This window comes from Bidens hawaiensis, unplaced genomic scaffold, assembly GCF_021521415.1.
Source record: "Bidens hawaiensis isolate Kalapana, Puna unplaced genomic scaffold, B.hawaiensis_p1.1 tig00024419_1, whole genome shotgun sequence".
Taxonomy (NCBI): domain Eukaryota; kingdom Viridiplantae; phylum Streptophyta; class Magnoliopsida; order Asterales; family Asteraceae; genus Bidens; species Bidens hawaiensis.
Genome location: NW_027493844.1, coordinates 127,553 through 140,256, shown reverse-complemented (window position 1 = coordinate 140,256; position 12,704 = coordinate 127,553). Strand labels below are relative to the sequence as shown.

The following is a 12,704-nucleotide window of genomic DNA, read 5'->3' as shown; positions in this document are numbered from 1 at the left end:
TTAGTGAGAATATAAAGCAGCGATAACTATTTCAATAGATATTTAAATTAATATAACATATTCACCCACCTTTGTATTCTTTACGCACTTACACAAGCATGTAATTAGCTATCTGGCAAAACATGTTTTATCGTGTTAGACAACATAATTAACACAAGTATCAACATCTCATTTTGACCTGTTAACCCACTCATTGGTCCCAAAAAATGACTCAAAACAAATGAATAGTGGTATATACACAAATAGTTTACCTGTTTGACTATAAAAAAGTCAAGGTAAATATAAATGGTATGTGCATTAAGAACCTAAGGGGGTGTTTGGTACAGAGAAAAAGAATGGGAAGAAATGGAAATAGAAATGGGAGAGAAATGGAATTGGAGAGAAATAGAAATGGGTGGAGAATTGACAATCATTTCCTTTGTTTGGTACAATAGAGAAATGGGTGGAGAAACGGGAGCAGAGACGTGATTAGGGTTCCGCCTCGGCATCATCATGGTGGAGAAATGGTGGCTCAGAGACGCATCGCAACACCGCGAACGGAGTAGAGCGTCATCATCATCGCCGCGCAACATCAACACCGCAATTTAGGGTTCCGCCTCGCAACACCGCCTCGCGATTTAGGGTTTCGTTTTGGCTCAGAGACGCGAACGGACGTGGCTGCGGCGTCGGCCGCCGTGCCGGACGTCGGCATCATCATCACCATCGCCGGTCGGAGCATCATCATCATCATACGCGAACGGAGTAGAGCAGAGACGCGATTTAGAAGCAGAGAGAATTCCATTTCTCTTCCAAATGGAGAGAATTGGATTTCTCTACTTTTTGCCTACACCCAATTCTCAGAGAAAACCAATTCTCCGCCCAATTCTCCGCCTAATTCTCCCAAACAAGAGAAACCTAATTCTCCACCCTCAAATCTCTCTACCAAACACCCCCTAAATACCTACTGAGATACTAAATTACTTGAATCCTGTTGAGATTCTATACTACTACTACGACTAATATTTTCTGGCTTGTCATCTGCACAACCACCTGGCAAAACCGTGCTGCCGATCCTCAATGGCGGCCAGTATCGCACCACCGATCTTCCGATTATGTTTTTCAATGGTAGCGGTCCCCTGATGTAAATTAAAAAATAAAAACAATATTATAAAAATTAATAAATTTAATAGAATTAAAAACAGACTTTGAACAACTTTCAACCCTTTTGACCCATTTCCTTAATTATCTTAAAATCTTTTCATTTGACCCGTTCCTAAGTAAACGGACCACGATTACCAACTATAATGTGATAAACGGGTCGCGTTCGTGGATCAAACCGGAACATGACACAAACCCGAAATCAGGTAAGACACTGAACCTAAACACAACCCGCATATTCGCAGGTATACCCGAACAGAACCCGTTTGACCCAAAAGTTTTTTTTTTATTTTATATTGTTTTTACATATCAATACTATAAATTTATATTCTTACAACAAAAAAAATCATATAAAACAATTACATTTTAATTATAAAATGTTAAATCAATTTCCTTATAGTTTTAAATTTTGGCATAAGATATCCAACCAAGATAAATAATTACATGAAACACATTTTATAAAAAAAAAAAATTAAAAAATTAAAAATAAATGGGTTAACCCACGAATCAACTGGGTTGACCCAAACCCAACCTGTTTACCTAAACGGGTTTTCGGGTTCGACCCAAAACTGACCCAAACCCATTTAAACCAAACCCAAACCCAAACCTGCGAATTTCGTGTTATGTTCATGTTGTTTTTGTGTCGTGTCAGAAATTCACACTCCTCTCTAATATACAGCATAACTTACCAAACGTGTGAATCGTAGCTATTATTACGGTTATCTCCCATTACAAACACATAATCTTCTGGTACGCGCTGCAAAAATAGAACAAACAAACAGGATTAACAACAATTTCAAGATTATGGTTTCAAAGATGACTAAAAGAATGTATAGACGAAACATACAACGGGATTCATTTCATATTTAGGTGCTTCGTATATGAAGTCTTCGTTTCTAACTACCCCGTTTACTATTAGTTTCCCATTGTGTACCTGCAACTTGAATAGATAAATATTATATGCCGTATATGCTCTTGATATCAAAATATATTTTTTTACATTTTTTTGTGATTAGACATGTAAACGAACCAAACGTTCAGTGAGCCGTTCATGAACAGTTCTGCAGGTAGCTCGTTTATGTTTGGTTGTTTAATAAACGAACGAACATGAACACGTGTATTGTTCGTTCTTTATGTTCGTGACCGTTTGCTTATGTCCGTCCAATTATGCTCGTTTATGTTGGTTAGTTTACGCGTGTTTAAGTTCGTTTATTTCGTAATTACGTTTGTATGTATATTCAGTTAAATTTTTTAGACCCGTTAAAATTTAGTTTAGTTCTATAATTTTTAGGCCCGAAGGATTGATGTTCATGTATAATTTAAATTGGTGTTCGCTTGGTTATGTTTATTATTTTATTCACCTACGTTCAGTTATGTTCGTTCATTTATGTTTATGAACCATTCATTTATACTATTAACAAACGAACACGAAAAGGCTAATTTTCTTAACGAATGAACATAAACAAGAAAACCCCGTCCGTTTAACTGTTTGTGCTCGATAGTTTACGCGGATACCACTATGCCACCCCTTTGAAGGTTATATCAATATCATTTTTAGTAAGGGTAAAATCGTCAAAGTGACAATTTTGACCACTAAGATAAGTAAATCAACCATATTGTTTACTTCAAAACAACATATTTGTAACTTGTTGATATGAACCAAGAAACTTACCTCCAGTAAATCTCCCGCCTTTGCAACAACTCGTTTGATGAAAACATCATCATCGGTGTATCCTGCCTTTTGAAGAACCGGAGGGCTTTTAAATATCACAATATCGTTTGGGCTTGGCTCTCTAAAATAATAACTAACCTGAAATGGAGTTGATAAATCAAGACATTGCATAATACTTTTGAGGCTAAAATTGACCTTATGTGACAAACAACACATAAAAAAAATCAAATTGCACATAATTAAGAAATTAAACAAAATTTCTTTTGTGGTATACTGGTATGTATGATATTATTTATATTTTGTATATCATGAATGCACTTATGTTTTTGAAATTTATATCATCATAAAAATTGCACATTTTAGATACTTCAAATATCTTATGCTAATGAGTGATTATAATATGTATGTAAGTTATCACATTTTAATTTAATTGTATTCGCTGCTAAAAATAGGGTGTGAACGAGTCGGGCCACCCGTGAACGACTCGTTAAAAACTGGAATTGAGCCGAGCTTAAATGAGCTCAAGCTTTTACTAAGGCACATTTAATAACACAAGTCGAGCCTTGAGCTTCACGTATCAAGCTCAAACCAGCTCGCGAGCCTAAACGAGCTTTTTATCTACATAACTTTTATTTAATATATTTATATAATAACTATTGTTATATTTAAGCATATTATAAAAATAACTAATAGAATAAACATTATATTATATATAAAAATTGTAATTATAAATATATATGCAAAGAATTATAAAAATATGTGCTTAAAATAATTAAAAATCTAATAAAAATAAAGGAGTTCAAGCTTGACAAAATAGAGCTGTAAACGAGCCAAGTCTCTCGCGGGAGACTCGTTAAATACTCAAATCGAACCAAGCTAAATTAAGGCTCATTTAATAAACGAACTCGAGCTTCACATGTTGAGCTCAAGCCCGCTCGCGAGCCTAAACAAGCATTTTGTTTATATAAATTTTGTTTAATATATCTATATAATAATATAAACATATCATAAAAGTAACTAATAATATACATTATATAAAAAAATTATAGATATATGTCCAAATAATTATAAAAATATATACCTAAAAGTTTAATAGATAATAAACTAGCTTGAACTTGACAAAATACCCACGAGCCTAGCTCTAGCTTTAGAAATACAGTTCTAAACAAGCCAACCTCGAACTCAAGCCTTCCCAACTAAAACGAGCCAAACTCGAGCTCGAGCCAAGAAAATAAACAAAATGTCTACCTACCTTTTCAGCCACAAGCCTATCTCCAACATTAAAAGTAGGGTACATAGACAACGAAGGAATGAATCTCGGTTCGGCAATAAACCACCTAAATACAAGAAAGTAATCGTTCTAACAAAAATTAAAAAAAATAAAAATAAACAAAAATAAAAAATATTAAAAATAAAATATAAACCCACTAAACACAACAAAGTCACCGTTATAAAAAAAATTTAAAATAAAAATTAAAATAAAATAAAAAAACAATTAAATGAACTAACTAAAGGCAAGTGAAACCCCAATGGCAATAATAACAGTCTTCACATCATCCAACTTAATATCCACCCAATCCGACAACGACCCATTTTTCTTATCACCATTGCCGTCACCGCCGCCGGAATCAAAATCTTGAATTCCGTGGCAAATTAGGGTTTTGGGGGTATGGGGGGTGAAAAAGATTGAGAATTTGGGGGTTTTGGTGATGGGTTTAAAGTGGGGTTGTGATGGGTTGATGGAATTGAAGGTGGGTTTGGGATTATTATGGAGGGAAGGTAATTGAAGGAGGTTTAAGTTTAAAGATATCATTTTTATGTTTTGAGGTTGGTGTTTGCAACAAGTTTTTGTTGCTAGAAGGAATGTGAATTAGATGAGGTGGATATTATTGGGCAAGAAAATAAAGAATGAGGAGTGATTTAATGACAAAATAAAAGAATTTGTGTTTAAAGAATACAATAACATCTAATTTTTTTTAGACATATGAGAAAACTATAATAATTTTGTTTACTTTTTATAAAGGGACATTTATATATTTCTACTTTCTGAACTTTGAAATTACATATTTTCTCAAACCATGCTTGTACATTTTGCATTAAAAACTTGTATTTTGGGGAAATATGTAATTTCAAAGGTTTAGAAAGAGAAAATATGTAAAAATTCCTTTTATAAATATCCAATGTTTAATAAGACTATTATGACAGTTGAACAACATTGTGTTTATAAGGATATTATGAAAGCTGTTCAAAAAGGAAAATCTAGTGTCTTTTTTTGTTTATTATTTAGGGTTTAGGGTATGGAGTAAAAAACATTTTTGTGAAAGACTTTAACTACATCCTTCATATCTAAAGGCCTCATTGTTTTATGCTGCTTCCAGTGGTATTGCTTTTTTGCATTAATTATCTTTTATTTTATTTGTATTAAATTATTCATTGTAATTTATACATTTACTTATACCGTGTAATACACGGGGTTCTAAAGCTAGTATATGTATAAATTAGGTTTTTCTAATACCTGGTTTCGGGTATGGTCGGGTATTGACAATACCCGAGTTAGGTTCTGATCCAGATATAGAACCGGGTATCCTACCCGAAGGATGAAAGCGCTGCAGGAGATGATTGCCTTTATGGTTGCAGACAATTAAACCTAATTAGCTAAACTCGGTTAATTACAGCCCTTGTGTTTCTAATCAACTTGTAAAGATTGCTATGCCATACAATTGTTAGCGGTCAAAACAGACACTTTTGTGTCAGTCTAACACCTCATAAGTGTCAGTCTAACACCTCATACAACGATATGGTTTAAGTAAATATCAACTCATTCGACATGTATAATACATTATGGCAAAATGATGTGTCGTTATAACATGTCAAATGATCATATATAATATAATTTATTTATTTTTTTTGCATTTCATAAGGCTATGATCGCATTGTCAGTGGTGTGTGTATAGAGTATTAAAGGTGTATCATTTGCATGATTTTATCTAAGTTTTCCTTTTTTAAGAGTTGAAATCAAGTTCGATAGTATAAAGATTTAGGTTCTTCCTAAACATATATTTTTTGGGGATCTAAAACGAATCCTAAATTTCCGTCCTTTTTGTACTAAAATAATTATTTTGCTTGCACTTTTGATAACAACCTACCAGCATTATCGTATTTTACATCAGCATAAACCACAAACAAACTCATCGCACTGGAATTACCATATTCTACAACCTAAAAATAGTTGTATTGAAAAATTATCGAGAACAACTAACACAAGCAAAATCGAGAAATATTTACACAATAGACTCTACTATCATAAATGGTGTTTTTTATGTTAAACGAAGCTTACATTGAGATACCGGAGGAGGAATTCGAACAATTGACTAAACCAATGAATGATGGTTGCAAATTTTGAAGGCCTAAAACGAGGATCATTTCTTTTCTTTTGTAATGATTGTGTGGACATCCAAGAGGCTGAAAGTAGAGCTGCACAAAGAACCTGGAACCGGACCCAAAAAAACACCCGGAACCGGTTTTTTTTATGCCTGGTTTTTAATACCTGAACCCGTACCTGACCCTACCGTAGGGTACGAATAGGGTATGCATTTCAGTACCAAAACCCGTACCCGGAACCCAACCCGATTTATACCTGGTAATACCCGAAACCGGGTTTTTCCAATACTCGAAACTGGGTTTTCAAATAACCGATTTATACCCGAAATTACCAAAAAAGACATGAAAAATACCCGAAAATACTCCTAAAAATTGTAACCCCTTAAAAAATCCAATCTATACCCGAAAAAAACCCCAAAAAACCCAAAAATAGGGTTTTTTCAATACCCGAAAATAGGGTATTCAAATACCTGGTTTTAGAATACCCGGTTCGATACCCGACCCGAACCCGATGCATAGGGTATGGTTTTTAGAGAGAATACCCGGACCCGAACCAGACCCGGGTATTGTCAATACCCGATTTTCCAATACCCGGTCATACCTGAACCCGGTTCCATACCCGAACTTGGATATTTGAAAAACCCGATTTATGCATCTCTAGCTGAAAGTATGTGTATGTTGGTGTGGTGTATGAGTGGTTTGTCATATAATGTATAATATGCATTATGTTGTGTTTAGATAAGTCTCAATGGAGACCCAATCCTCATTTTATAAGGAAGGGTATGTCTACACTTGGGCCTAATGAGTCAAGGTCATGTCCGGGCCTAAGCTCAAATGCAAATAATATGTCTGGGCCTTACATCTGTCCAATGATAAGTCCGGATTTGTCATCCGTCAAATAATGGTCCGGACCCGACATCGCCATCAGTAGGCTAGATGATGCGGATTAGTATATGTCAGGGTCGGCCTAAAAATTTTGAAGGTCCAAACTGATGAGAAAATTTGGGGCCTTTTTCAAATTTTATGGGTGTAAAACCTACTCTTTTATTCGGGTTAAAAGACCGACAATAATAATTTTTTTTTCTTGAACAAATGTAGTATTATGCTAGTCAGGAATACTTTCTTATGAATTAGTAGCCACCAGTTTCGTGTTATAAATCTAGCAGTTGTCATGTTGCGTGTATAAAGTTTATAAATTTTACTTCAAAAACAAAATAAGTGATTTATATATATTATTGTAGGATTGATTTATATATTTTATTAATATACGGTTTACAATATATATAAATATAAAAATTATGAAACGGAGGCCCTATTTATTTGGGTGGTTTTAAGCCCTAGCTTTACCTAGAAACACTATAGGGCCGGCCCTGGTATATGTCTCTTGTTCATATAATAGTGGCATCTGAGTTAAAGAAGCTGAAATATAAAGATTTCATAGGGATGTTTGTGATTGCATTTTAAAGTGATGTGCTTTAGAGTAATCAATTTATATGCATGCAGATTCACTTGTTTGTTAATACCATCAGCATAATATAGTAACAGATTAACTTTTTAATAAAGCGACTTTAAAAATTGTATGCATAAAAACCACACTTTGGGTGACTTTCAACCCGTTCATTTTCTATTAAAATTTTATTTTAACTGTCTATCCCGTTTGAGATCAAACAAAGCCCAAACTATCACCTCCTACTGGCATACTGCAAGCCAAAAATCTCGTTTCATACAGTTATTTACATTTTTATGAACCACTTTCTATTCCTATGATCGCATATGAAGTCGGGGTTGTATACTTGTTACCTTGTATCTAATTACATGCTACCTAAAAAGTAGTTAAAAAATATGATTATGTTTGTATGTGTTTTTTTTATTTTGTATATAGGCTTATTTGGTGATTAATGGACTTGGATGCAAATGGGCTTGAATGCAAGTGAGAGGGTTATGAGTTTGTAGCAGTTTGTTTACTCGCTGACTTAGAGTCAGTGGCGGACGGAAGTATTGGTGAGTGGGGGTTAGTCACCCACTCAATTTTTACGTGGACCGTATATATATTACAAATTTTAGTGTTAATTTTGGGTAAAGAAATTGGAGGCCCCCTTAAGTCTTTTTATTCGGCCCCTTACTCTTTCTCCGAAGTCTTAGCCCATCCCAATAAACTGAGCAAGCCCACTCCTACATTTCATATTTGCTAATAGGTATTGATACAATTAAAAGAAACCCCTAAAATAATAAGATCCTAGTTCTTAAACAAAGAACACGGCATACGGTTCAAGCTTTTCAAGCGACCATCCAAGTTCCAATCAAATTAGGTTCATATATATATATATATATATATATATATATATATATATATATATATATATTTTTATAGAAACGAAAAAAAGGAAACCAGATCGTATGTATTGTCTTAACTCGCAATCCTTCTTGATTTATGTATCTTATATATTAATATACCATTGGCTTATTGATGCTTTATTTCTTTGTTTTTGGTAATGTTTCATATGCAACCGTTAATTGTTAAAACTTAGAAGTTTTAATTCATATTGTTGATTTTAATTTTTTTGTTACTCATTTCCTTGAATATTATGAAAATGAAGTTATTTTATAGTTTACACCGAATATTGTTTGGTTTTTGACCTTTTACTGCTTGATTTTTTTATGAGTGCTATTTGGACCTAGTTTAGTTTATCTAGATAATCTTACTTGGGATACCGATATGTCAAGAATTTTGGATTATCACACATATCAAAGAGATGAGTTACGGAGAAAGTATTGGATTAATGAAACACTTAGAGGACAATTGCCATATATATTTTGTTTTGTTATATTTTCCCCCACTGAGTTAAATGTCTGGGTCCGCCACTGCTTAGAGTTATAGACATCCAGTCTCGTTTATCATCTTGTTCATAACTGTCTCGACCAGTGTTCATATTATGTGTTGTGGCAAAGTTTCCAAGTGTAATCTACATCGGAGCTATCATCAATCGTTAACTATCAGGTTTCTCAAATCTCTTACAATCGTTCTCACAATTTTTGTTTTCATTTGATCTTGGGTTTCTTCGTATCGATGATTCTTCTCAATGACGGATCTAGAAGAAAAATGCATTTTGGAACTACTAGTAATCTAATTTTGCTAACAATTTATATTTAATGATAAATTTGGTTTTTAAAGGCCGGAAGTTGGTGCAAATGATCATTGAGGACTAATTTTGGAAACAGTTAATAGTTAATGTATCATATTGAATGTTGTAGTTTAGAGGAAAAAATTGTGAACAACAGGTTTCAAAAATTGTGAATAGCATGTTACGAACTTGCACGTGTAGAGTCTAAGCGATTTATAGTGATTCTTGATAGCTACTTTGACACTTACAGATGGTGTTATTAAATTGTGAAACAAAATATACATATTTGCTTCCAAAAAATGCACTTCGCCAACAAAGTAGAGGGGTGGTCTGAAACATCGTTGTCTGATAGTCTGAATTTATTCTGCGTTTGATTCAGTTTGTATTTCTTCACTATTGTATTGTTCTCGGGTTAACAATTGTGATTTGGGACTAATAAGATATGATTTGATGTCTGCGACAAAATTAAAATAGTTGACCGGTTTGTGGTTTATATATGGTAGAATGGGAGATGCCTAATTGGTTCGGGTAACATATTTTGCTTGTTTCCAAAAGTAAAAGATATCTACCTTTATAAATATATTTAACTTTATTTTATAAGAAAATGATAAGTTAAGTTTTAATAATTCAAACTATGAACTATTTACCGACAATATGACCCGTGAAACTCCATAACTTTCACTTTTATTGTGAAAAACTATATCACTCACGTAATCATCATATATTTACATTTGACCTGTACTTGACTTCATTCATATGGATGATTACGAACGAAATACGAAAACCTACGTTACTTGTGCGAATGACACTGTGAATAAAAATGAAAGTTAAAAGTACAAGTGTGCAACTAGCTTAATGATTAAGTATTATTATATTATTATATGGAATTATGGATTATGATTTATCATATCATATCTTAATCTGAATTATTAAAATCTATTTTGGTTAAGAAAAAATGGAATAAGATGGAATAATAAGTAGAATGTGAGTTTGATATCATTAAATTGCAAGTACTGTACCAACCCTCCAGTTGGTCCCTAAAATGGCTGAATTGGCCAAGGCTTTATTCAGGTGGATATTATTGGCTCAGTGCTCTTACATACCACAGTCACCAAATGACAAAATCTCTTCTAATTGAAATGACCATTTAGACCTTGTTGATCAGAAAGGGTACCTTTTATGTTTTGAGGTAAGACTCATACAGTTGGAGCATCATCCTTTTTAATTTTATTTTTTTTATTTTTTTTAATTTTATTTTTTTGTGTTTTTGGTTATTGTACTCTTCAATTTTTGAGAACTCTTTGTCCCACTCTGGTTAAATTATGCTGTCTTAATCGAACGCACGCTAGCTTTCAGAGTTTGGCTTGGTATTCCCTCAAGAAACCATACATTCGCCACAAAAGCAGAACTCTTTGGCGTAGCACACGGTAGAATGAAAATCTGGGTGTGCTCGGGATTTAAACGACATCCTTACATGGTCTAGCTCAAATCCTCCATTACTATAGTCCACCAAAAATGAAACAAGCGGAGATAAAACACATGTGTGGGATTAAGGGCGTCTTCTTATTCTAAATTAGTTTTATATATTTGTTTTATTTAATTGATTTAGAATAATAATGACACTTAATAACCTAAAATGTATAGAAATGACTCTTATGCTAATAAGCTAAAAGATATAGTGTGTATGAATCTTAGTATAAATCGAGTCAAGAGAGAGTCGAGAGGGTTACTTGTATCGTAAAAGAGTGAATACCTTTTATAAAAACGCAATATACATCCTTGGAATTGTCACTGGCCGAGAAGAAACATGCATGTTTTGAAGAGATAAATAAAACATAAATTTTAATTTCAAGGAATGTAATTTCATAAAAATTTATACGTCGTCTTGCAACCAAGAGTTTTGGTTATGTCAATATATCGCATAGGGTGCATTGTGCATCATAATACGTCTTAGTGTGTTACTTCTTCTTACATTTTTTACGTTAAACACCCTTTTCAAGTCGACTATCAAGAATAAATACCTAGACATAATAAACAAACTCGAATTTCTTATTAAAATTTTCTAAAGTATTTCTTTACTAGTAAAAACACACAATTAGCAAATAATAAATTGAGTTAATTACACGAATAGTTTTTTTGGTATGGTCATATTGCTACTTTGGTTTCTAAGTTTCATTACTTACATCATTAATCTAGCAGTTTGCTAAAAGGCAACAAAGAATCAAAGATAGTGTTCAAAGATAGTCCATGTAGAAGATGACTGCCGGGTTTTTCTATTAAACTCATGTGAAATAACCAAAATATAGCATGCAAAATAAATAAAAATAATTTCTTTATTATATTTATAAGAACACAATTTTTTTAGTTGTCCTACTCTAGTTAGACCATGTTATCTTAATCGGGTCTACGTTGCTTCAGAGTTTGGCTTATGTGTTCCCCTAAAAAACTTTGCCGCCAACTGTCACAAATCCTTCAATTCTATAATCCATCAAAAGTGAGTATCGAACTTGAATCTACACTCCATAGGAATCCATCGCTATTCCTTTCCTCCACCGAGAAACGTCATTCCGAGTCAGAAGAGAAAAGCTTGTAGACTCGTGACGCTGAACGCTTAGTCCACCAGGGCAGCCCCTTCCTCTTCCTCAAGAAGAGACTGTCGAAGCGTTTTGTGTCTGTATTAATTTCTGCTCTTTGATGAGCTCTCTAAGCCGCCTAATTCTCTATTACCATATGCAGAGGGATAAGTTGTCTTAATTTTATAACATGTTTTAACCCAGGCTTTTTATGAATATGAAACTGGATCCACTATATGACAACCTTGATCAAATGTGTAGGATATGTGGGAGGTGGTGACACACAACAACCAATCCTGAAAGATCACTCTTTATATTGAGGAACTCAACCCTTCTACTACTAAACCACGAGTAGTATTATAAAAGAACCCAATTAAAAAACAAAAGAAACCTGTGTCCACCAACCTTACATATTTAGCCTTGACAACCCCAATGGGTTCACCCACCCTACCCCCCCCCCCCCCCGCCCCTACCTCACCCACACACCTTCCCGCCAAAACCCAAATCCCACCAATTTATTACCAAACCAATGACACTTACTCAGTCACTCACTCACCATCACCACCATCATTTCACAAACTGTCAAAAAAAAATAATAATAATAACAATAATAATAATAATAATAATAACAACAACGTTAACAATATGGTGATGGGCTCATCCAACTTAATGATGGGCTTAACCCTGGTCCTAGTGGTCTGCCTTGCGGTTGTTCTTGGGTTAGTCTTGGTCCTATTAGCTGAACTCTACTGCTCTATCCTCCTACGCCGCCGTCACACCGCCGCCGCCGCCGGAGATGGCGTCATCACCGCCAACCCA

At 33.9% G+C, this 12,704-nt stretch overlaps 1 pseudogene across 1 annotated transcript; it reads right to left on the bottom strand.

The window, feature by feature from the left end:
* Positions 1–935: 935 nt before the first annotated feature.
* On the bottom strand, positions 936–4,622 carry LOC143569168 (chloroplast processing peptidase-like; annotated as a pseudogene). Its single transcript, XR_013141688.1, has 6 exons — positions 4,315–4,622; positions 4,062–4,146; positions 2,810–2,947; positions 1,985–2,071; positions 1,827–1,894; positions 936–1,115 (listed from the first exon to the last, which is right to left on the bottom strand). The product of XR_013141688.1 is annotated as a chloroplast processing peptidase-like (transcript).
* Between the last annotated feature and the right edge of the window lie 8,082 nt (positions 4,623–12,704).